Source organism: Amblyomma maculatum, chromosome 1 (assembly GCF_055883805.1).
Source record: "Amblyomma maculatum isolate TAMU_Amacu chromosome 1, ASM5588380v1, whole genome shotgun sequence".
NCBI lineage: Eukaryota > Metazoa > Arthropoda > Arachnida > Ixodida > Ixodidae > Amblyomma > Amblyomma maculatum.
This window is the reverse complement of record NC_139344.1, coordinates 477,318,835-477,344,410: the sequence shown is the minus strand read 5'-3', so window position 1 is coordinate 477,344,410 and position 25,576 is coordinate 477,318,835. Positions and strand designations below refer to the sequence as shown.

The window sequence follows — 25,576 nt, the reverse complement described above, 5'->3', positions numbered from 1 at the left end:
AGCAGCTTGATTGCTTTAGCTTCTTTACTGTATGCTGTAGGCCACAGAGATAAGTTGAAATATTTGTATGGTCAGTTTCTTAATTGAAGTAAAGAGCGTGCAAACACCCCACACTGCCTTCACTTGAAGCTTGACCGGTAAGCTATTTTTGCATATCGCATATCTTTCTTGATTGAGAGTTCAGGCTTTCACCCCACTGTCCTTGCTTTTGCTATAAGCTACAGGCATTCAAAAATTTCGTCACCATTTAAGAGTTAAACACTGAAGTAGTGAGGCACATATCACACAAGAAATTATCGCTCTCAGGTGACCAGTTCGAGATTGGGCTCGCCCACTGTTTTTTATGAGCGAGCACAATTAATTCAGCATCTTCTGTTTCCAAACAAATCACTTGATCTGTAAAACGCCGTATAGTCTTTCAATATTAACAAACAAACAATTGCCACTGTAACTGTTTATGAACAGGAGTTTTCGCAAGGAACTTGGCAATGAATTTGGGGCAAAGCTCCGATTCGCCGAACCACAGACCGCGGTCAACCTAACGTCCATGACAAGCAAAGCACGCAGTTTGTCCAGCATCGCGAGAAAAGAAGCGAAACTCACGGCGGTCTTTCGCTAGCACTGCTAATTTTTGAATGTACAAACTACAGGCGCGTATACACGACAAACATGCAGCGTTAGCGCGTAGACGCCCGACATCGTGCTTGCCACTGTTCGGCGAGCAGCAAAGTCGTTAGGTCAGCGACTTCCGAAACCGAAACAAGTCGAAACCAGACGAGGCAGCCGAAGCGGATCGAAGTGCTAGCCGTAGCCATTATGAGTTGGTGGCGTCGCGCCTTTTTCTCTTGTGTGTTGTTGGGGGCCTTGCTGCTGGCGGCTCTTTATTTCGAGATATACGAGGCACAGAGCGCAACAAAATAGCTCGTGCTATGTGCAGAAGCGTGGTAAGGTTGTGTGCATACCTGTGCAAAAAGTTTGCTCGCGTTCCCGACAGGTAGTGCGTTTCCTTTGTGCGCTCTCACTGCAAACACTACGCTGACGACGGGACTATTGGAGGGCGGCCACCACTCGGCATACATTTGACATCTCGGAGGTAAGTTAATTTCCATCTTCCCTGTACATTCTCCTAAAAACTTTGCGCAGAACTGATGATGCATGCCAACACAACGCTAGTTCGTAAACATCAAGACGCGCATGTCATTATAACATACGGTAGTTTGCTTTTGACGAGGGAAGGGTGAATGCGTTTGCAGTGTCTAGGAAAAGAGACAGTTAGTGCCAGGGGCTGCACGCTCAGAGTAGAATATGCCGTACAAATCATCCCTCGTAAGACCATTGCGGGGTGCACGATGCTGGCGCCTGCTGCAATTCAGCCTTCGGCAAGAATTTAGAATGGGCCAGTTCCAAGTGCCTCGACCCGGGCCTTATGTTGCGCTGCAGTTGAAGATCCGGCGCTTGTGCAGTTGCAACTACACGGATTGAATAAGTGGTAAAACCTACCTGCGTTACAACAGGGCTAGATCATTATTCTTATGTTCCATAAATATTGCGGATAACGAGATATGGAGCCGGCGAACATGCGACGGCAGTATGATTCAGCAGCAACCGTACTTAAACTCCATTGTCGAGCCTTGGGTAGCAGAAGGGGAAAAAAAAAAAAGTTTTGAGCTATTTTGAATTTTTTCGCCTGTATTGGGCTTGATATTTTCTTTTTCATACTTTGGTCGTGACTGAAGTAATCCCCAAAAACTACTAAGCGCATATAAATGACAGACACCAAACTCAGGCTTTCAGTCCAGAAATGTCAGTAAGGTGTAAAGGTAATTATGCATTCAACAGTACCAATAGTATTGATTTTCTTGTTTAATTATTTACAAATGAAGCGAAAAAAAATCTTAGTGCTGAGATGCCCCATTTTCATCTTCTCTAATATGAAATGTGAATCAAAATGTGAAGTTTTTCTGTGCTCAGTATACCACTGATTCATCACAGATGTGAGAATATGAAATTCATGCAAGTTTCAAAATGAAGAGTGCATGCAGAATTCCAAGCAAAGCAAGCCTTTGCTTAAACTATCATTCAGTTGTGGTGTTTTTGTTTAAATTTATGCATGTTTTGTAGAAGCAACGGTAGATGTTGATATGGAATTAGTGTTGTGTCTGGATCTAGATTATGAATGGCTACCACATTTATGAATTGCTTGGTTGCCGCATGCACTTCCAGACATTGTTTGAACAGTCACATCACATTCTGCATTTGGCTTCTTTTTACTTTTTTGCATGGAACTGTTTCCACTTTAGAGTGTGTAGCCTTTCACAATTCATAATTGATCGGGTGAGCATGTTTTGGCATGATAAAAGGTTTGGAAGTTCGAGAGCATTGGCCCTTCATGATGCGCAAGGGGCAGACTGCTTACTGCACTGGTACCACTATCTTCCTAGATTCCTAGATATCACTCATATTTCTATACAGAATACATGTTTTCAGAAATCCATATTTCTTGTCTGACTCTGCACATTCTTCAGTTGACATAATGGGAGCTAGGGACGAACTTTTGCCTTTCTTGGTGCACTGCTCCTATTTCATTTAAAGAGCCGCCACATTTTCTGTAACCCGATTTGGGGTGCAAACACTGCATGTTCATAGGGTGGTCAGGGAGCAAACTTGGTGGCCCTGTGAAGGCCATGAACAATACGCTGATGATAGGCAGCCTTTAGACTGACTGGCTTGCATTTCTCGGTGTGTTTTGTATGTGCGAGGGTTCCATAAGCTGCCACATATATTGCTTTGATTTGATGTTGAGGTGACTGGCATGATTAAAAAGTAAATGTGATGATCGAAGTCTTCAGAACATTCAGAACATGCTGGGATTGTACTCCTGGCTTAAGTTGCAGACATTGTTTGCTGGTTATACCTTTGAGAGGAAATCTAGTAGATAAAGCTATGGGCAGAGTGCTTGCTTGGTATTCCAACCTAACCACCCAAACGTCACTGTTTACTGGAAACAGATTGTTCAAGCTTCCAGCCTTCCACTTGTTTACTCGTACATTGCAGTGAAGTGCATTTACGCCTTGGCACATGGCAGGCTCAGGGGCTCGTTCATCGCCACTGTACTAGGTTAGACCTCCAGTTGACTCGAAATGCCTTTTGCCATTGCCATGAAACAGTGTTTAAAAGAAGGTTCGATGACAGAAATACTGTTTGCTCTCTTAGTAGGTAAAGAAGAGTTAGCATAACATTTCTTTCGAGTTACATTACCTGGCATCTCTAGATGCGCGTTGTGCCTGCTATGGGCACTGAATTCTTGATGTGAGATCAGAGGTTCCTGCAGAATCGCAGACTTTTATAATGCTACTTAAATTATGAGCAGATCGAGGTGATAGATGACAAGACTTTACTAATGGTCAATTCCAATCACAGGGTTTAGTGACTTACAGAACATTATTTTCTGCTCTTTTTGGAGTAACTGTATTCCAAATGCAGATTCGGAACACAGGTCCCATCTTCCCAATGCAGATGGGGAGCGATTGCTGAGCCAAGATCGGTCCCTGGAGCAGTGGATTGCTCTTCCGAAATCAACAGAACCGGCTAGAAGTTTGCTTGAGTATTTGTTCAGCTGCACCTTCTATTTCCTGTAGCATGCTCTGCTGTGCTGACTGTGCCCTCTGTGCTCCATAATAGATAATTATTACTTGCCACTGCTATGAATGCAAATTGCTGTCATGAACTAGTGCTTACTCTTGAGGACAGCAAGTCTAAGAGTAGCAGTATTATGCAATAATCTTTTTTAAAGACCTCAGCTTGGAGTGTGACTAGAAGATTTTGTGCGGAAATCATCTTTATATGCTATTCATAATCTTAAAGCCATTCCTGAACTCTGAAACAGTGAAAATGGTGAACTGCGACTTCCTTTTATTTGAGAATAGTGCCAAAGAAATTTTACCCTGCTTGCCCGCACTCGGCTATACGAAAGAATGGCATAAACTGTTGATGTCAATGCCATCCCAAGAAGCAGCGGGAGAAATGCAGACCTATTACAGGTTTAAAAACAGCTGGCACGTGTAGACGAAGCACGGGCTAGCACACAGAATAACAGGCAATTCTTCTGTCAGTTCATGGGCACCACCTACTTGCGCTGGCATGAGTTCCAAACGCATGGGGACACAATCTGTACTGGATGCAGGTGCTCTTTTGCGGAGCAGGCAGACCACTTCACTTCTGGGATTGTAATTCACTGTATGTGCAGAGGAAAAGCAGGTGAACGTGTCTCTGCTGGCATATGTCGCATTGCCTGCTGTCATCCTTTTTACTTTCAATATGTGCTAATGACAGGAATGCTCATAGCACAAGTAGAGTGAAGACACTGATCTGCGCCATTATCGAAATGCCGAGATGTTAGCATGGGCAAACATCTCTTTGCATCACCGCGAAGCTTGCTAATGCTCAGTTCAATGTACGAGCAAGCTAATACAATGCGGGCATATGTCAGAGAGCTCTTTAGCTATGGGCCTACGCAACTGCTGCCATACCTTTAATGAGAACTCTTGACTAAAAAGGCAACATTTTACAAAGAGCAAAGTAAATGATAATGACTTTTTTTTTTCATTTAACAAAGCTGGTGGTCACAGTGAAGAACTCATGCCACGATTGTTAATATGCCTCTACTGCCCCATTTGTAAAGCAAGCATATTGAAATTCTCGAATGAGCATGGTTACAGTCGTGAGCAGCTCTGTTAGATGTATGTCCATAAGGGTGGCATATTGTTTCATTGTTCAAAAGAATTCTAAACAATAGGTGGTTTGGAACTTAAAGGAGAAAGAACAGAGAAGCTGGCTGTAGAGGCAGAAATACTGCAAATGGTGGGTGGTGGACAGGTGCCAAGCTGTCGGGATCTGCACTTTGCAAGGAGCGTCATGCTACTCATTAGCCGCAGCTTGGCCATACCCAGCTTATATAAGCTTGGCTTGTACAAAACATGCCTACAAATGTAACCCTCTTCAAGGCTGCCTGCACCCTACTGTGGTGGTTTCAGTGTTTAGGGCATTTGACTAGTGAGCTGGGTGACGCGGGCTCGGTCTGAGCCGGGGTGGTTACATTTCGGTGGTAGCAAAATGCTAAGTCCCCATGTGCTGTACAGTGTCAGTGCACATTGAAGAAGTGCAGATAGTCAAAATTATCCAGAGCTACCTACTATTGCTGACCCTCATTGTCTAAGTTTCTTTGGCATGTTGAACCCTGTCATCAAATCAAGGTTGCCTACTGTTAGCGTTAGTAGATGACCTTCGTAATGCCACAAAGTCTGCCCCTCACCACTCTCCAAAATTTTGTTGTTTGCAACTCAACTCAGGTTACTTACAGTTTGATGACCCCTTTTTCTGAAAAACTAGCAGTTGACGAAATCACTCCCATGCAGTGAACTCTGAGAAAAGTGCTGATTTAGTCATAAACATTTTTTTTTCATGAGAATTTGGTCAGTCAAATGACCATTGAAAAGTCATCTGTTGATATGTTCCTGTACCAAGCTAGGTAGCTTTATAGATGGCTTGGATATGATATCAGAAGTGCTATGATGGTGAGCTATGCTTAGTGTCTGCAATACCTTCATGATGAATGTGGTGAATGCAGATGACATTTTGCTCCACTTTTATTTCACCAGTGGGTGCCTGGTGAGTTGTCAGTGCAAGCTATTGAGTTTCACTTTCTTCATGCAGTTTACAGAGCTGTGGAATCCTGATAATAGCAGAAGTATTATATTTATGGTTCACTAACTACTGTTTTTTTTTAATATAAAATAAGTAAATGCGCAGTCAGCAACCCTGGAGTGCAGCGTGCTATTCACCTGGACACCATAGATATTTTAATCATGCCATACCCCTTTGTTACTTTCAGTTTTCAGTTCTACAAGTCTTGATCACGGTAGCACATCACTATACTCGGGGATAACTGTGGCTATGCAGCTGAAGTTAGGCAGAAAGGAAGAGGCAACATACCTCTTTCCCCTTGCCATGTAGAGTGGGTTACTTCAGCCCTAGTGACCTTGCATTAGCTCTCCAACTTCCTCCCTTCACTTCAGCCCAGTACACTCCTAGCCCAAATAGTGAGCAAACCACTCTTCACGGCAAGGGGACAGAAACTTTTCTCCTTTTCTTTCGTACCTAGACTCGGCTGCATAGCCCCAAAACATTGCCTCCATGTACAGCAAGATTCAATGCCACATTTCTTCTCAGTGTCAGAGCACCCTCTGCTTGCTCTGTACCGCCCTTGCAGCAGCCCAGTGTTTTGTTTACCACAGAAAATCATGTCTGTGCAAGCTGTGTTGGCATGGAGAGCTGCATATCTGAGCCAACTTTCATGCTTTATGATGAGGCTCTCATTGATTGGCTTTAAGTTCCATGAAACGTGGTCATGTGTGTTGATTAGTGTCACATGAAGTAAAATTTCACTGACTAAAATACAATCATAAGGATGTAATTTGGGTGAGTTGGTAAGGTGTCATCTTGAAAGTAGCAGCACGAAAAAACAAGGACGTGAAAAGAAGCAAGCAGATGCTAACTCGCAACTAATGTTTATTGATGCAAATAAGAAATATATAATGCCAAGCAACACTGCAAACCGCTCAGTCACCAATAAGCAGACAGCAAAACATGAATCACTAAAACTTCCGAACGGTTCCATTTGAGTAGATATAGGTAGAGGTCAACTTGGCTGTGCATTGTAAGAATGCACTGGTTGCTTTCAGTTTCTTTCTGCTGTGCACATTCTGGCTGTCATCCATTGCAAATCAGCTGAGAAATCATTGAAGCTAGACATATTTTACAACTAGGTAATGAATGTGTTAGTGAGCCATCCATCATGTTACCATGCAGTGAGTTGGGTTATCTAGATAGGGAACTGTTCTTAAATTTTAGTGATTCATGTCTTGCTTTTTGCTTATCAGTGATTGAGTGGTTTGCGTTGTTGCTCGTCTTCTCTATATATCTCATGTGTGCTTCAATAAACATTAGTTGTAAGCTAGTGCCCGTATTGCCTCCTTTCATACCCTTGTTTTTTCTTGCTGCTTCTTTCAAGATAAAATACAATCTTTGCTACTTCGGTCATAAAATGAATTTTAATGAAGTTCCACATCTCTTAGAAAAGTAGTATTGTAGTTGCAGGCATGTATTAGGCCCTGCAGTACCAGTTAAGGTGCTCGCTCGATGTAAAGCATAAAGAAAGGGAGGGCTTGTCTGATCTCGAACCTAGTGGGAACTGGTGGATTATGGATAGGGTGTTAAAATTCACTTGCAGTTAAGGTCAAGTAAATGCTTTTTTATTTGTAACTAGGGGCACTGTGATGCCTGACTTGCTCTTTTGCCAGGCTGGCGACGAGATGGAGTGAAAGGAGTTATTTTATTTCACTGTTGGTATGTCTCGGGTGATGTCAACATTGTTTCTTCTCTGGCATTGTAGGCAATCGCCCTTCAACTAATTGAATCCCAAAGTGAAATTTTGAATTAAAAAAATAATAATTTAAGATTATTTAGCAGGCAGAGGCAAATTTCATGCAGTGACCTGCACCAGCATGTCGTGCATCATTTCAAGAAAAAAAAACAGTATTGTGGTGTTCCTACTCTGTGCCTTTATTTCTTGCTCACAAAGCCTCTGCATGTACGTGTTGCACCATATTACGTTTTCACTAATTTCTTGGGTCATGGTACTTTTTACCTTGCAGCAAGTTCCATGTGGCTTCGTAAGCAATGGCTCCTTCAAGCTCTATACCCTTTGCCGGAATTGTGCTGTGCTGTGGTGGGCAAGAAGCAGGACATTGATGTAAGTACTGAAGACATCTTTCAGTATGTGTAGTTTTTTATTTGCCTAACCCACTACTGCATTTGTGACCCCTCATGTTTATTTTGACATTTAGGTTTCTTCAGTGTTTTCTTTGCTTGCTGCCGTTGCTTATTGGCTATGACATTTGGCTGTTGAGTTTGAGAATGCGGAGTGGAATGGTGCCTGTGGCCTGTTGATATAGGCAAAATGCAAATTTGCCTGCCCACATTTGGTGCCACTGCATAGCTTGAAGAACTTTTGTGGAAGAGGGCTCTGGAAATTAACCCAGAGCCCTCCTTCTTGATGTCTCTCATAGCTCATGTTCAGCTTTAGAGTAATAAAAGGACATTGAGGACAAGCTGAAGCTGTCTTCTATTATAAATTACTGCATTCTATCCACTAAAGTGCTACTTACTGAAAATGCGAGCTTACTTTAAGATAGGAAAAGCCAGAAGTTTTGAAACAGATGTCATTACCAGCTGATTTCATAAGTTCTACATGATGCATCCATACTTTATTGGGCACAGGCCCCAGAGGCTCGGCTGGTAAGCCATTCCCTTCAATATGATGATCATGGAGTGTGGTTTACACAGGTCTTTGATATCATTGAGTACGCTTGGTTTTCAGGAACTATTTCAAGGAGCTTTGGAACTCCTGAAATTATTTGCTGCTTAAAATTCTCAAAAAAATTGCATGGTTTTTCTCTAAAAGCAAGCCTACATGAAAACTAAAAGTGCTTTTCAGAGGGAACAATCGAAGAGAGCATGAGCCTATATAATATAAACCCAAAGTGACAGCCTGGCATGCGTCCAGACCATGGTTACAGGTGGCTCTCTTTTTCGCAGTTGCCACCTCTCTTGTCCCTATTTAATTTTTCTTTTTTTCAGCATGTTTGTCTTTGTTTTCCTAAATTTCACACATTTATGCAAAACTACTGTGAATAAATTTTTCTCAAATTGGAACTCGTTGAAGACCTATCTGGAGGATTATATTTCTGGTCTTCCTGTCTTCAACTAGACCCGTTGATGGCTGCTTTCTTATAAATAAGCTCTGACAAATTTCCTCTCTAAAAGGCCCCCCTGCACTTTTTTGGTAGCTAAACTGAGTGCGAATATAATTTGTATGTAAAGTGAAAAGAGAAAACAGGGGAGTGTTATTGATAATGCTATGCCATATGTAATCATAGACCATGAATGAAGTATGGGGTTTTTCTGGCAGAATATTTCTGCAATGCTTCTCTGCTCAGCGCAAACCCCTTCACTGTGGCGGCCAAACCTGTTTTGGGGGCAGAATTAGGTGGCTGCCAGGAGACATTTCTTGTGACAATGACCACATCCATTACCTGCTCCACTCAGTAACAAAATTCATAACCCCCCCCCCCCCCCCACTTCCGCCCTTCTGGTTTTCAATAGTGAAGGCATGCTTCTCGTCAGATTCGTGCATAACATGAGGTTTGATACAGAAATATTCAGCATTGCACCCAACCTCTGCCCCAAAGGGAATTGGGAGGATATTTTTGCATGTCTTCAGGGCACAATCATGTGATACATCAGTGACATAGCCTATGTGTTACGTACACATATCTTGTGCAGTTTGTATTCATTTTTTCCTTGAGAGAGAAGTGCTGCTTAGTCAAAAAGCATGATGCAAGGGAATTTAGAGTGAGCGCCGATTCTGTGCATTTGCTATCTTTTGCTTAGCTTTCATTCTTTTTCTTCCGGTGGTTTAGTGGCGTTGGTGGTATTCGAGCAATGCAAGGACACGGAGTCAAGAGTGTTCTTCACAGTGCGCTGCAGGGATTGTGCATTTGTTTTCCTCATTGTAATGAAAACATGCATGGCTAGTGCATGAGTTACTTGCACACACGCACGCCACACACATGCTGTTTTGCAGTGACAGAAAAGAAATAACTGTCAAGACTGAGAGCATCTTCTAAGGGCACATAAACGTCGGTGTTTGAAGTTAAGTTGTAAATTCATAACAGATGTGGCTTAGCTTATGAACCAACAATTTTCCGGCACTATCGTTTCACACAACGGGTTTAACTTAAGGTACAAGGGTGGCCGATCGAGCCCTGTGCTCTAACGCGCTGCGCACAGAAGCAATCAAATCTTGAGCGCTCCCTATACTGCTGCTCAGGTCAAAGCAACCCAAACCTCATTGAAACAAAAGTGATGTGGCTATGTCACTCCTGCATGTCCTGCATGGGCTTTTTTTTTCATTCTACTGGGAGAGAGTGAGAAAAGGGTTGCCTGGTCTGTGCGGGAAGGACGCAAGGGTGCTGGGATGTTGGTCCTTTAAAATGAGTGGCTGGTGGTAAGGGGGAGTGGAGGTAATGGGAGGGGAGTCTAGCTGTCCTGTGAGCTAAACGCACAGCAGTATGCATGCTTTCTTTTTTTTATTTAGCAGTGCGGAAAAAATGAATGAATCGAGGGGGGCGGGGGGGGGGGGGGGGGGAGGGCAGGCTGGCCAACGCAGGCAGCACGGTTTCAAGTGAGTGATGGCTTGGAGCTGCCTCGGCAAAGCACAGAGCAGTGTGCATGCTTGCTTTTTTTTTTGTAGCACCGAAGGTTTGACTGCTTCTGTGTCCGCACATGGGCTGGTTTTGTACCTTGAGTTAAGCCCCCCATGTGATACAAGCCTGAGTCGCTTTGGGGCGTTAAACCCTATAAAGCAAACCTTATGTGAAACATCTTGTATAATTCCATTGCTTAATCCAAACGTCAAAGTTTACGTGCCCTTTAGAAGATGCTCTGTCTTGACAGAATTACTTTTTTTTTTGCGCCACTACAAAACTGCATGTGTATGGGCACGTATGGGCATGCATGCGTGTGTGCAAATAACTCTCACTCTGGTACTCAATATATATGCAGCCCCGCACACGGCAAGTACTCTTGCACATTTTTTTTAGACTGCAGAAAGCAAACGCTCCATCCCGGTGACATGCTGCGAAAAAACAGACTCACGACTCCAGAATCCCGCATCGCATTGCATACCAGCCGTTCCACCAAACTATCGGAAGAAACAGAACGAAAACAAAAAATTGCAAACGCACAGAATCAGTGCGCACTACACTCCCGCGCATCGCGTCTTTTGACTAAGCAGCATGCCTCTGTAAAAAAAAAAATCTAGGAGATATGTGTATGTGACATATAGGCTACATCACCCATGTATCATGTGACTGTGCACCCAAGATGTGCAAAAATATTCTCCCACAAGGATTTTGCTATATAATATAGGTGACGCATTGAGTTTTGCAAAGGGTCCAAGTAGGTCATTGTGCTCCTACTTTCTCCCTGGCCAATTCAAGGGGTGAGAGGCACCTAAGAGCACAATTACCTACTATAATCTATATGATCTCGAATGGGCCAGGTGCAGCAGACAGCTTGTGAGATTGATTATAGTGACAGGAAATACTGACTTCATAAGAATACATTGACTTCAACTCCACGTAGCCCTGAATGCCTGCTTTTCATTTATTGGCAGTTATGTGACCTTGAGGGCTCATAGACTGGCACTCAACTTGTAAACACTTGACATCTTATCATTTGTTCTCTCTGTGGGCTTTGTTCTGCGGGTTTACAAGTGAGTATGCACAGATCTGTTCTCTGAAGCATTGGCTGAGTGACAGCCCAGGTCAAACCTGGTTAACTTAGAACTTCTAGCACATTTTTTCTGGGTATGGCTTTGGTATTCCTCCTGACATCCCTGCTTCTGACACCAAGTAGGCATAATCATGGTCTATCACTAACTCCAGTGCTGTAGTTGATCATCACATACTTCTGTGGTGCTGCACATTTTAAGTTGTCGCTGTATATGAGCAGTGTTTCAGAACCTACTTAGTGCAGAGCTACGGTACAAATTTGAGGACTAATAGTAAGTTTGCTCTGCTTGGTGGCTTCCACAGACAAGGACACACTTGTGGGGAAGGCATGTTGCGTACATACCTGCAGCCAACCCTTCCGACTTTTTAGAAGACTTCAGATGTTTGACCAAACTTTGATTGCACGATCACTGCCCTAAATCTTCCGATAAGGGGCTTCTGCCTGCAAAGAATGGCTTTTGCGGAACCAGCACCGAGGAATCAGCAGCCGCATTATAATTTCGAGCATCTCCAGCAGAGGCCACACTAGCACCATCGGCATCATTGGCTAAGCAGGAAATCAATCAAAACAGACTTTAGCCGAGCAAGAGTAGGTGTCGCTGGCTACGAAAACAGTTGGTGTACTGCGCTTCTTGTAGGCAGTGATGCACAGCTAATGCAGCCACAGTAGATACAGATGCTGTGCTGGCTTTGCTTTCGATCTCAGCTAAGGGCAGCCACTCAGTGTACTTGAGGTTAAAGGCTTTGCCCAAATGTCATGTTATCTGATCCTTCTTATTGAGCTCAGCCGCATGCCTTATGTTACTAAGCTGCTCTATGCTCAGCAATGGCGCGATTGCTCTTTTTTCGGAACCAACGCAGCCAACGACGGTCACGGATGAAATTACGTGTAAATAGGCTAGTTATGGTTTTGCATTAAAAAATTTAAACAGCGCTCCGATGGTACTGAGAGAAAACTGGTGGTGGGCATGCAGATCAGTTTTGCGTTGGCTATAGAGACGTAGTGAGAACATTTGGTGGCGGCCTGCAGATATCTCGACGGACGCACACCTTTAGACATGCATTGCATGCTTGCTGCTGCATGTTTTTATGCTTAGGATGTTTAGGACGCATCAGACACTGCCTGAAAGTAGCAGCCGCCTCCCCCTTTTGTACACAAATGCTGCCTCCTCTCCCCCCCCCCCCATTTTTGCAGTCTTCCCATTTTTGGTCTTAGCAAGTACGTGTTGAAAATCAGTATGCAGAAGACTAAGGTAATGTTCAACAGCCTCGGGAAGGAACAGCAGTTCACATTAGGTAGCGAAATACTGGAAGTAGTAGGCGAATAGTAACCGCAGATCCGGACCACGAAAAGGAAATATCATCATCATCATCATCATCATCATCATCATCATCATCATCAGCCTGATTATACCCACTGCAGGGCGAAGGCCTCTCCCATATTTCTCCACTTAACCCGGTTCTGTGCTAGCTGCATCCACTTGACCCCTGCGAACTTCTTAATCTCATCCGCCCACCTAACTTTCTGCTGCCCCCTGCTACGCTTTCCTTCCCTTGGAATCCAGTTTGTTACCCTCAGCGACCATCGGTTATCCTCTCTTCGCACTACATGTCCTGCCCATGTCCATTTCTTCTTCTTAATTTCTACTAGAATGTCGGTAACTTGAGTTATTTCTCTGACCCACTCTGCACGCTTTCTATCTCTTAATGTTACCCCTACCATTTTTCGTTCCATAGCCCTCTGGGTTGTCCTCAACTTAAGTAGAACTCTCTTGGTTAGCCTCCACGTTTCAGCCCCATAGGTGAGCACAGGCAAGATGCAACTGTTGTATACTTTCCTCTTGAGCGATACCGGTAAGCTGCTAGTCATAATCTGCGAGTGCTTGCCAAATGCGCTCCATCCCAATCGTATTCTTCTTGTTATTTCCTTTTCGTGGTCCGGGTCTGCGGTTACTACCTGTCCTAAGTAGACATATTCTCCTACTACTTCCAGTATTTCGCTACCTAATGTAAACTGCTGTTCCTTCCCGAGGCTGTTGAACATTACCTTAGTCTTCTGCATACTGATTTTCAAGCCTACCTTTCTACTTTTCCTGTCTAGGTCATCAATCATTATTTGCAGTTCATCCCCCGAGTTGCTTAGCAAGGCAATGTCATCAGCAAATCGCAGATTACTGAGGTATTCTCCATCTACCCTTATCCCTAACTGCTCCCATTCCAAGTCTCTGAATACTTCCTCTAAACAAGCTGTGAATAGTACTGGGGAGATTGTGTCTCCTTGCCTAACACCTCTCTTTATGGGAATTTTGTTACTTTCTTTATGCAGAACTATGGTTGCTGTGCAGCCGCTATATATATCTTCCAGCACTTTCACGTATGGCTCGTCTACCCCCTGATTTCGCAATGCCTGCATCACCGCCGAGGTTTCAACTGAGTCAAATGCTTTTTCGTAATCAATGAATGCTATGTATAAGGGCTGGTTATATTCCGAGCATTTTTCTATCACCTGATTGATGGTATGGATATGATCGATAGTAGAGTACCATTTCCGAAACCCTGCTTGATCCTTTGCTTGATTGCAGTCTAAGGTTGTCCTGATTCTATTAGCGATTACCTTAGTAAATACCTTATACGTAACAGACAGTAAGCTGATTGGTCTGTAATTTTTAAGGTCCTTAGAGTCCCCTTTCTTGTGAATGAGGATAATGTTTGCATTCTTCCATGGTTCCGGTACCGTCGATGACACCAGGCACTGCGTATACAGGGTGGCCAGGTTTTCTAGCACGATATCCCCCCCGTCCTTCAGCAAATCTGTAGTTATCTGATCCTCTCCAGCTGATTTCCCCCTTTTCATACTTTCTAGTGCTTTCTTGACCTCGTCCTTCGTCACTGGTGGAACGTCTGACTGTTTTTCCCTACCGCCAATCTCATTACGGGAAAAGGAAATAACAAGAAGAATAAGATTGGGATGGAGCGCATTTGGCAAGCACTCGCAGATTATGACTAGCAGCTTACCGGTATCGCCCAAGAGGAAAGTATACAACAGTTGCATCTTGCGTGTACTCACCTATGGGGCTGAAATGTGGAGGCTAACCAAGAGAGTTCTACTTAAGTTGAGGACAACCAAGAGGGCTATGGAACGAAAAATGGTAGGGGTAACATTAAGAGATAGAAAGCGTGCAGAGTGGGTCAGAGAAATAACTCAAGTTACCGACATTCTAGTAGAAATTAAGAAGAAGAAATGGACATGGGCAGGACATGTAGTGCGAAGAGAGGATAACTGATGGTCGCTGAGGGTAACAAACTGGATTCCAAGGGAAGGAAAGCGTAGCAGGGGGCGGCAGAAAGTTAGGTGGGCGGATGAGATTAAGAAGTTCGCAGGGGTCAAGTGGATGCAGCTAGCACATAACCGGGTTAAGTGGAGAAATATGGGAGAGGCCTTCGCCCTGCAGTGGATATAATCAGGCTGATGATGATGATGAAGAAGTACGTGTAAAGGAAGCTGGGGCCACTAGTAGCGCGATTGAGCCTTGTGAACAATGTCAACATCTGTGCTACAGGCATCAATAATTTGCTTGTCACATCAGGGTACTATGTACTCTACGGACACACGGTGCCGTCAAAGCGGTTGGTTCACTTGTTCTGTGGAGACATATTCACGGTAGGCAGAAGGCATGGCTTTTCAAGTGCAGTGACCATTGTGGCTCCAAGCTTTGTTTGGAAACTGAAATCAGCGAGTTGAATTTGTTGGTTTGGGTGTATATGTAGCGAAGAAGCACGCATATTTTCTTCCCTCTCCCCTGAGCCCTGCAAGCTTAAAGATCAAGTGTAGCAGCAACTTCAAATCAAATCTTAATAAACAAATTTGGTCACTAAACTTCACAGCATTTCTTAATGCATATGTCATGTTCTACATGAACAATATCACAGCAGCAGCGACATTTTGCCTAACATTAAGCGTTTTTGAGCTGTTTTTCACAGCTGCCTTTTCATGCAGCCTGGGAAACGTTCTGTTAGCCTGTGAATATCGAGTTTGCTTCTGAATGTTCAGAGGACTTGACATTAGGACATGAGTGTTTTGCGTGTGGAATAGTTAATTCAAATTTTACCCTTGTGGCCAAATTCAAAAACATGTCTCCACTCGACGCTACCTCAGCTCCATAAAGTGCAGAAAACAGTCTTTTCTCTACTTAAGGTTCAGTTCAGATTCTTGAATGCTTTTCAGCATTTCTTCACATGTCTCCACTCGACGCTACCTCAGCTCCATAAAGTGCAGAAAACAGTCTTTTCTCTACTTAAGGTTCAGTTCAGATTCTTGAATGCTTTTCAGCATTTCTTCCGACTTACCCTCCAGAAATATTTCTCCACTCCAGACAGCACAAGTGGCATACGGGGCAAGACTAATGGCGAATTCGAGCGGGAGAGCAGGCGCCCTCGAGAGCACTTCGAAAGTGCTCTCAGACAAGTGGGTGCCCTCCAGTGGTAGAGCAGGAGTAGAATCACTGGCTTCCAATGGTAGAGGAGGAGGTCTTTTCCTTTGCTGAGAGCACCTGAATGCACTCCCGGCTGCTCCCTCATCTAAAGCGAGTGTAGAGGAAGTCACATGACATAAAGCGGTGTATCCGCACCATCTTTTTTCTTTTCTCAAGTCGGTGACGCTCTAAATGGTGGCTGCAAAGCATTGCTCAGGTTTGAGAGTCACTGCTGGCATCGAAAGGGCCAAAGGAGGCAGATCGCCGCGCTGTGACAACAAAGGCATGCAAAGCAGTTCTACATGGAGTGTTTGCTTCTCCTCGGGTTGCAACTGCTGCTACTGCGGGTAGGCGGAGAATGCTGGGGAGGGAAGTGCGGTCACAATGGTCGTGGCGTACTGCTCTCGACACGCAGAGAGCGTTCCCGTGGGAGGAAAATTACACCCTCGCTCGGCGTGCTCCTGTACTTCTCTGTACTGCTCGGCACCTCTGCTCTCGTCCCCCCAACCGAATGGGCCATAAGGCCAAAATTTGGCCCGGAAAGTGCATGCCACTACGTGTAACATGCTCATTTTCTAATGCCAAGTCCTTGTGAATAGCATCCACTAGCTGCCTCAAGAGTCACAGGCTAGTAGGCTGTGGCGGCCGCTTTTCGATGGAGACTAAAAGCAAGGCGCCCATGTGCGGTGCGACATCAGTGCACGTTAAAGAACTCCAGGTGGTTGAAATTTCTGCAGTCCTCCACTACAGCATTTCTCATAGCCTGAGTCGCTTTTGGACGTTAAAAAAAAAGTCACAGCCTAGTAAAATATGTTTTGCAGACTGCATGAACAAGGCAGCTGTGAAAAATGGCTGAAAGCAATTCACATCTATCAACATTCACTGCCAGTGACATAAGGCTGATGTAGAACAGGATTTAGGCATTGAGAACTGCTCGAACTGCTGTGAACTCTAGTGACCTAGTTGCATATTTGCCCTCTGAGTGCTCAGCGGCGAGCGTTGAGCACATGTGAGGTTCAAAGAAGCATGTTATAGCGCATGCACCCAAGCCAACAAATTTGTCTTTCCAGAAGCAAATGCCGCTTCTGTTTCCAAGCAAGCTAGGAGCTTTAATTTTAAGCGCACTTGAAAAGCCATGCCTTCCACCAACTGCAAATATCTCTCCACAGCTAAAAAGACAGAATTGACTCCCCCCCCACCCTTCAGCACTGCATCTAGACATACAAGTATATTTGAGGCAATCAGAAAGCCATTGATGTGTGCAGCACAGGTGTTCCATGGCACAACTGCACCTCCGGTACCTCGCTGTCTTCCTATTTACAATATGACATTCCCCACGATTGCACCACTGTCCACAGTGGTTCACAGAAACCACTGCACATGTTTCATTTGCTGTTAGCCATCAAATGCTTTCTGCAACTTGGCACTCGGCGTGCTCTGAAATGTTGCTGAGGTATCTGGTGATGACTTGAAATGTGCTTACACCACAGTAGCATAATGCGATGATCAACTACAGCATTGAAATCTGCAACTGACGATAGTTATCCATGCTCAACGTCAGCCGCAGAAACTTAGGAGGCTTTTCTTGGTCGTACTTGAAAAGATGTTTCAGTATTTTCGCGTCAGATTGAGGTTCTCGGAGCCAATGCTTCAGAGAGTGGGTCTGTGAATCCTTATTGTATCCACTTTCATGAAAGGCTTGGTATGCAGTAGAACGAAGTCTGCACAGTGTGTGAAAGCTGCGATGCCCCATGTTTGCAAGTGGAAGTCTAGGTGTCCCCGTAGTAGTGTCATTGCCATTTATAGATGCTCTGTTTTCTCATGCACTCGAGGAGCAATTCAAGTGGAGCTTCATTTCAAAAAAAAAAAAGGGCCTTGAGGACCGCTTGGAGTAAAGGTGTTAGTCAAGGCATGTTTGTGAATATCAGTTAACCTGATCCCTATGCACTGTTTCCACTGCCTCGGGTGGTTAGGGTATTTCTCGACCTTATTGGAAGGAAGGCTGAGGGGCCGTCATGAATCCTAACCAAGCTTTTAGTAAACTTGGGGAGAGTTGTGCCACTTCTACATGGCATTCTCGATCACCATTGAAAGATTCCATCATCTCACTAAGCTCTTGTACCCCGCTATTGCCACTGATAATTCGCTGCTGGGCTCAAGTAATACTCGTGTACTTTTGAAGATGTGTTATCAACTGTTTTTGTACAAGTTGCAATGATGATATACTTTCCGTACTGTTCTGTGTGCAATTTTGTTTTTCTTCTATGACCATATATGTAGAATTGCATAATCTTTCATTTCAGGTTTGGTTTTATTCCTAGCTCTGTGTGCTAAGCCATATCTAGAATGCACACTTCTATTTCTCAAAGTCCAGTCTCCAGTTCTGGACTGCTCTGTTCACTCTAGTTATTGTAGCTTTCCATGAAGCAGTGCTCAGATGTCTTTGATTGATAGGATATGGTTCAAAGACCCTTGAAATATCTGTTCGACTAAGGTATTAGATTTTGTGATGGACTGATGCTGAACGCCTGTATTCTTGTGTCAGTTCATCATATTTCTGTAGTTCAGAATTGAAACTTTTTGAATTGCTATCAATTAAAAATAGAGCACCTAATTACTCCTTTCTCAGAATGTTTTGTAAAGACAGCTGAATTTTAGGATTTTGGAATATAGTCCTGCTTTTTTTTTGCATTTTGCAGATGTCGCACAGCGAAAACCTGTATCCAAGCTCGAATCCAACAGGCCAAGAGCAGCTGAAGAAGGAAACCTGCATCCAAGCTCGAACCTGGTGGACCGAAAGCAGATGTTTTGTGACCACAGTGTATCAGCCAATAAAGCCAATCCAGGTGACCACATGTATCTTTTGGTAGCTTGCATTCTTTGCACTTGAGACTCATCTCATGGAGAGCATCATTTCTGCAAAACATTTTGTGTCATAACTGTAGCAGAAACTGATTGAGGCCTTGCACAAGGCCTAAAGCTGGCATATTAGTATTATGCACAACACAAACATGAGGTGTGATGTAGGAGCCTTGCAACCATGCAGAGTATCACCATAGGATGGTAGCATTCCCATGCTGAATGTCTCATTATCTGAGATCTGACTAATGTCTTGTACCTTCAGAGTGCACTCATTCCTTGCACTAAAGGCCCCAATATAGTCCGACGTTTTCGACGCGACTGGCTAAGTCTACGACGTTAGCCACGGCGCGTCGGCTACGACGGGCGCGTCAAAAAACTGCCGCTTCTACAGTCTGGCGCGGCTGGCGCACCCGATGCCGCGGCGCGCATGCGCACAAGACGCCCTCGAGGGCTGGTACGTTTTCGGGGTTCATTTTCGAGCAGACGACAATGCACCTACAGGGACCTGGCTGCAGCCTATCAAGGCACTAATTACTGTTGTGATCAAGGCAATGACGCGATGTGTTTACTGCGAATGTTCAAATGGCACAAGGCATTTACAGCCAGCCGTGGAGACGTCCAGCCCAGCAACGGCCTGAGCCCGCGCCGCCGACGGCTACAGACGGAACGATGATTGTATACGTGTGTGTTTTACTGAAAACTAATCAAAATTTAAGTATATGTACGATTACAGAGGAGTTAGAGATTAAACAGTAATGAGGATCACTTTCTCGGCTGGCCGCAGTTCCTGTAGAATTCCATAAATTTCGCGAATTCGCTGGTTGTTGAACCACTGACGTTCCGTGAGGCCAAATCGAGTACGGCCTTCGATTCCGGCGTGTACCGGTCACAACTCTATGCGAAGCCGCTTCCGCAGTTTTTGGTATTCTTCCTATGAATGTACTGCAGATAAGTGAAACGACACCATCGTTACACCACCTAGAGCAATGCATTAAAACGAGCATGGCACACGCACCGCAGCGAAGAACTCACAGCTGTGCCTAGCCGCACTACTGACAGTTTGCATCGCAGGCATTTTTCTTTCCTCTGAACGTCTCTGTATAGTCAATCCGCTTGGTATCAGATGCAGGGCCGCCCTCGAATTCGTTCTAGCAGCTTTTCCGCAACGGTGTCTGAAATGCGCACGTGGTTATAGCACGGTCTCTGTCTACATGCAAGCCGCCATCTTCACTGCGCGTGAGAAATGCTGGAATGTGTGGCCGACGCGGCTGATGCGGTCGGCGAGAAATAGGCGAGATTCTATTTGCGCGTCGGCGACGTTGGGCCGCGTCTGCTCACGCTCGCTACGTCCATCACGCCGTGCCGTTGGACTATAGACCTCGGTTTTTCGCTGACGTAACGTCGCGGAGGCCGACGTGCGCGCGCGCGTGTTACGTCGGACTATATTGGCGCCTTGAGTGCCCACATCCATGCACTCTGAATGTTGATAGCTATGCACAAATTTTGCCGCACACACACGGGTACAAAAGTCCTCACAGTGTGCACGCCTTCGCGCCGTGAGCACGTTGCACGTTCTCCCACCGTGCACACATTGCGCGTCCTCTCATCGCACATCCTCCCTCGTACATCCTTGTTCGTACATCCTCGTTCGTACGTTTTCGTTTGTACATCTCGTTCGCACATTCTCGCGCTGTGCGGGTCGATAACCACGCACAGATAACCACGCAGAGCCTCGTACAATATTTTCAGTAGGGGACTCCTCGACGAGGCGCCAGCACCGACTGTACTGCGCCGTAAGTGGTCTTGTAAGCACAGAAAAAGGGCTACCTGCCGCATATTTTGTGTTGTAATATACGTCAGCTACAAACTTCCTCTTGATTCCTATATGCCGACGTGCTCTGCTTTGGGTGCTTCAGCAAGGGACGAACGATGAACAACCCTTTAGACTGTTCATGCAGCATAGATCATAGTCAAAAGGTAGATCCCCCACATATAAAAAATAAAAGCATTATTTTCTATACGTTCTCTACCTTCGCCTGGCATAGAAAAAAATCTAGCTTTCTGAGATGTTCTGGAATGAAGTGTATTTAAATTCAATAGCATTGCACACTGCCCAACTTTTTACTACAAGTCGTGTACTTGCTGTGGCGGCTGTTAACTAGTTCGGAGTTAACATTTCCTGGTAAAGACTTAAAAGAGAAAATTTTGAAGACACTTGAAGCATAGCAACCCCACAATTGGAGACTGGAAATAAGTGTTGTAAGGCAGCACTTGCATGAACGTCTGTTCTTTTCTAGAACCAGCTGGCACACAGCGCGCGACGCTCCGAGCAGCAGTTAGCGATGATGATGATGATGGATCTATACAGATGAAAGCGGTGAAAGTTCACGCACTGCGCTCACCCAAATCCCCCCGACTAGAGAGCGACCACCCTGGTCGCTGATTACAGGGATAAGGGACGACGGGCATAAGGCTTCATGCGCGAGACGTGTGCGATGGTGTGCGAGGGCATAACGCGATAGTTCACCAGAGATATTTGTTGGAGTACTGTATAAGGGCCAACGTAACGATGGAGGAACTTCTCACACAGGCCAGGAATGCGGACTGGTGTCCAGAGGAGAACTTCATCACCGGGGTGAAAGGAGGGAGTTCGATGGCGCTGATCATACAGGGCTTTGCGTTCTTGTTGGGCATCTTCAGTGTTCAAACGGGCAAGTTGGCGACACTGGGTCATACGAGTGGCAAACTCTTCGCCCAGAGATGCAGGCGTAGAGGGAGCAGAGCAGAAAGTAGTGTCGAATACTGTCAATGGTTGACGGCCATAAACTAAAAAGAAAGGGTTATAACCAGTAGTCCGCTGAACAGCGGAATTGTAGGCGTTGGTGACGCAAGGCAAAACGTTGTCTTAGTTCCGGTGATCAGGAGCGATATACACGGATATCATGTCGGACAAAGTGCGATGAAACCGCTCGATGAGTCCATTGGTCTGAGGGTGGTAGCTAGAAGAAATCTTATGGACAGTGTTGGCGGCGCGCAGTACTTCCTCAAGGACTTGAGAAAGAAATGTCTTTTCACGGTCGCTAATGAGAAATGATTTTTTTGCTTTAAAGAAACAAAAAAAACATGATTGCGTACTCACCACCGAAATATTTGTCATAAAATTATTGTTGCCTGGTCATGCTGCTCTTCAAGGAAATTATTTTTGTCCGAAAGCTGCATAAGCGCGTGTATGACTCTCATGACCTGCGTTCGATTATTTTTGCTAAGTCGGCTTAGCAACACGCGTTTAAATGCTTTTTCCTATGCAGTATCCTGGGAAGATTCTCCATGCTTTTTGGGAATATTATCAAAAGACATTGCAAACCAACCGAGGGTATTTCAATCTAGAAATTACGTTCGTTCCCTCTAACAGCTTAGAAAAAACGTAACGTGTTTGCCAAAAGTAACCTGGCTGCTGGGTTCGCTTTTCAAACGTGTTTGGAGCCATTGATCTATTTCAAAAGGCAAAAAATGGTCTTTACAGATATGAGTGATGGGGTTTTTTTCCGCACAGGTGATGAATAATTTGGCATGTCCTGTAAAACGCTTAGCTACGGGGCTAAGGAGCAAATCAGGCAGCCTGGTTACTTTTGGCAAAGACGGTACGTTCTGTGTTAGACAGGCAGCAATTTGCGACGTAGCGGCACCAGCCTTCGCTGTGGCAGCGTACGCATTCTTCGTTCCCCACGCCTGAGCAGCGTCCAGTGAACCTGAGCGGAATTCCAACTTGCGGTGTCATATGAAACCACGCGGACTAGCGCCGGCGCGCTCTCTCTTCGCTCTTCCCTCTTCTTTCTAGCAGCGCAGGTGCGCGCCTCGCGGTTTGTCTGATGCAGCTCCGCTCGCACTCGGAGAATAAACAGTACAACAACGACATGCCTCGTCCTGTCTTGCGGAACGGTTTGCAAGTCAGTGTGAGTACCACTGACTTTATTTTTAAGATATATGTTCGTAACGGAGTGGGTTTTTGGGAGCATTTGTTGCTTTATTTGCCTCTCACGTTGCTACACTTCCCTGCAGGAGTAAAGACTCTGGATCACAAGGGCGGAATTTTGAGTGCCAATTTCTTCTTGGGCTGCTTCGGTTGGCGCTGCATGCAAGGGTTTGCTGGACGACAGGTGAGATATCCATTTTTATCCAGTGCGGCGTATTAACTGGAAATTAATCATTTTGTCAGTCATTGGCACCTGATAATTAAGATTAACAGAATGTGCTTATCTGCTGTTTATGTACGCCGAGAGTAAGAAAAGTTCATTCTTCTTGAATTACAATTTAAGCACATTGACTTGGACAAACTAATTTTGTAGCAGCGGTAAATTTTACTACTCATGAACAGAGTGCCCAAGCTGTGCTAAAAAAAAACAATTTTGCTCTTATTTTTGTTTTCGCTTGCAGATGTTGTACGAAAGGAACATGCTGACATGCAAGCTGCTCGAGCATACATCGGCAGGGGCTGCTGAAAGCTGCTGTCCTTATAACCGAGAGCAAAAGGCGCATGCTAGAGATGCTGGCTTGGCAGACACCTAAAGCTGGCTTTAATGCGGCGTCTTCCTACAACCTGGGATCTGCCGACACCTTGTCAATTGACCTAACCAGCGGTGAAGTCCTGGAAGTCTGAAAGTATTCTGCCTAGTTCTTTTTCATTATGTACCACATGTGCACCCAATAAATATCTATCAAACGAACAATTCTGGCTTTTTTTCTCTGAATGCATGTATTGTATTGTATTGTATTGGGTTTAGTGGCGCATAAGCGGCTCAGGCTATCATGCGCCAGGCACAAGGCTGAATCTTAAGTTTAGTGGAGTATATGTATTCATTCTACAGTTTCTTTAGAACATTTGCTTCCTTTAGAAAGCTAAAAACGCATGACAGATCCACAAGACCATTTTCACCTAAACTCAATGCTGGATGGAACGGTATGTGCTCATTGTGAAATCTAATAAAATACTTTTTCCTTTGTATTTCAAGTCCTGTGCACGAAAATAAAACATGGTTTATGGTGAGTTCCTCCGCATTCTTGACACAATGGTTTGTTTTCTTTTCTCAACAAAAAATTATGCATCAAGTGTGTATGGCCAATGCGGTGTCGCAATAAAATCACTTCTATGTAACATTCTTGATGATGACATGATTTCCATTCCGCCAAAATCGGCTTCACCAACTGCAGTTTGTTATTTATCTCGCTACTCCATGACGACGGCCATTTCTCCGTTAGTTTACAGCGCACTAGCGACATGCCGTCTCTGTATGAAATATTTATGTTCGTGATCTGTTTGTCATGGGCTTGAGCAGCGCAAACGTCTGCTCTCTCATTGCCTCCCATGCCGACATGACTCGGGACCCAACAAAAATTTAGTTATGCCCTTGAGCAGAGGCTGCTGATATATTATGTATGGTGTCTCCAAGTAGTGGAGCAACTGCGTTTTTGTGGTGAAGGGCTGTTGAAACACAGAGACTCTGTGTAAATATTACTGTTTTTGATGTGCCCATTGGCTATGTTCCTTACTGCAATAGCAAGTAAAAATGCTCGTACACAGCGGTAAAAATGCTTCTACACTGATGTAGTCTTACTATTTTTTCCCATTTTCTTTGCACTACTGCACTTCCAACATGCTTGGTTGTCTTGGAACCATCTGTATAAAACTGTGTGCAGTTTGAGTACTTTTCTTCAAGAGCTAAGAATTCTTGAAAAATATGTTCATGTGGTGTTTTCTGTTTACAAAACTGAGTCAATGCGAAATCACAAAAAAATGGGGGGGGGGGGGCTGTACCATGTGGTAGTGGATCGTGCCTCGATTCAATATCAGGGAGAGAATAGTATTCCCAGCTCTTGGCATTTATCCTCGAACCGGAGTAGCAAGGGTCTGATTAAGGGCGGTCTACTATTGAACAACAATCTGGAGCTGCACTTTGTAACAAGGGGGTAGCATACATGTATCCTGTTTTCGATATACTAAATAAAGATTATTATTACTATTATTATTATTTTGGTAATGAGCGTATTTTGAGGATGTATGAAAAAGTAAGCATGGTTCTTCTGTATTCGAGGGAGGGCTCATTTGTTTCAACACAGAGACTGTTTATGTGAGAGGTTCTATATTCACCAGATGCGAGACGCAAACCCAGGTTGTGCACAGGGTCCAGTCGTTTTAGGTATGAGGCTCTTGTAGAGCCGTACACTATACAACCGTAATGCAAACAAGATATTACAACAGTGATAAGTGCTCAAAAGGCATGTTCTATCGGACCCCCAGTGTTTTCTTGAAAGGACCTTGAGTATATTTAGGGATTTTGTAGCTTTCTTTTTAAGAGTATTGATATGCGACAAAAAAGTGAGTTGTCTGTCAAAAGTTATCCCAAGGAATTTGCGCTTAATTTGAACTGGTAATTCGGTCTTGTTGAGGTGCAGAGTGGGGTGAGTTTGCATTCAACGTCTGAGTGAAAACATAACTGGCTCTGTTTTCTGTTGAGAAAACTGAAATCCATTTTTGTCTGCCCATGTTATTAATAATTAGCTGCACTTGCCTCTTACATGTTGCTACGTTGCGGAGGTGCAAGATATTTGAAGATCGTCGACGCAGGCCGAGTACATAATAGATTTTGGTATTACTTTGGAAATGGAAGTCATTTTAACTATAAAGAGCATTGTGCTTAAAATACATCCCTGCGGAACACCATTTTTTTGGGGTGAAGATTTTTTACAGTGTAGTACCTAGAGGCACCTGGAATGTGCGTTTGGATAGAAAATCATTCAGAACTTTCAGCATTCGGCCATGGATCCCTAAGT

General features: G+C 44.5%; 1 long non-coding RNA gene across 2 annotated transcripts; it reads left to right on the top strand.

Moving 5' to 3' along the window:
• Window positions 1-598: 598 nt before the first annotated feature.
• LOC146210043 (uncharacterized) lies at window positions 599-23,466 on the top strand. 2 transcript variants are annotated; one of them, XR_014708046.1, is made up of 5 exons: window positions 599-1,093; window positions 3,517-3,604; window positions 7,713-7,810; window positions 18,586-22,905; window positions 23,183-23,466. It is a non-coding gene; the product is annotated as an uncharacterized LOC146210043 (long non-coding RNA). The 2 variants fall into 2 exon arrangements; XR_014708045.1 differs by lacking the exons at window positions 599-1,093; window positions 3,517-3,604 and having other exon boundaries at window positions 3,618-7,810.
• The last annotated feature ends 2,110 nt before the right edge of the window (window positions 23,467-25,576 follow it).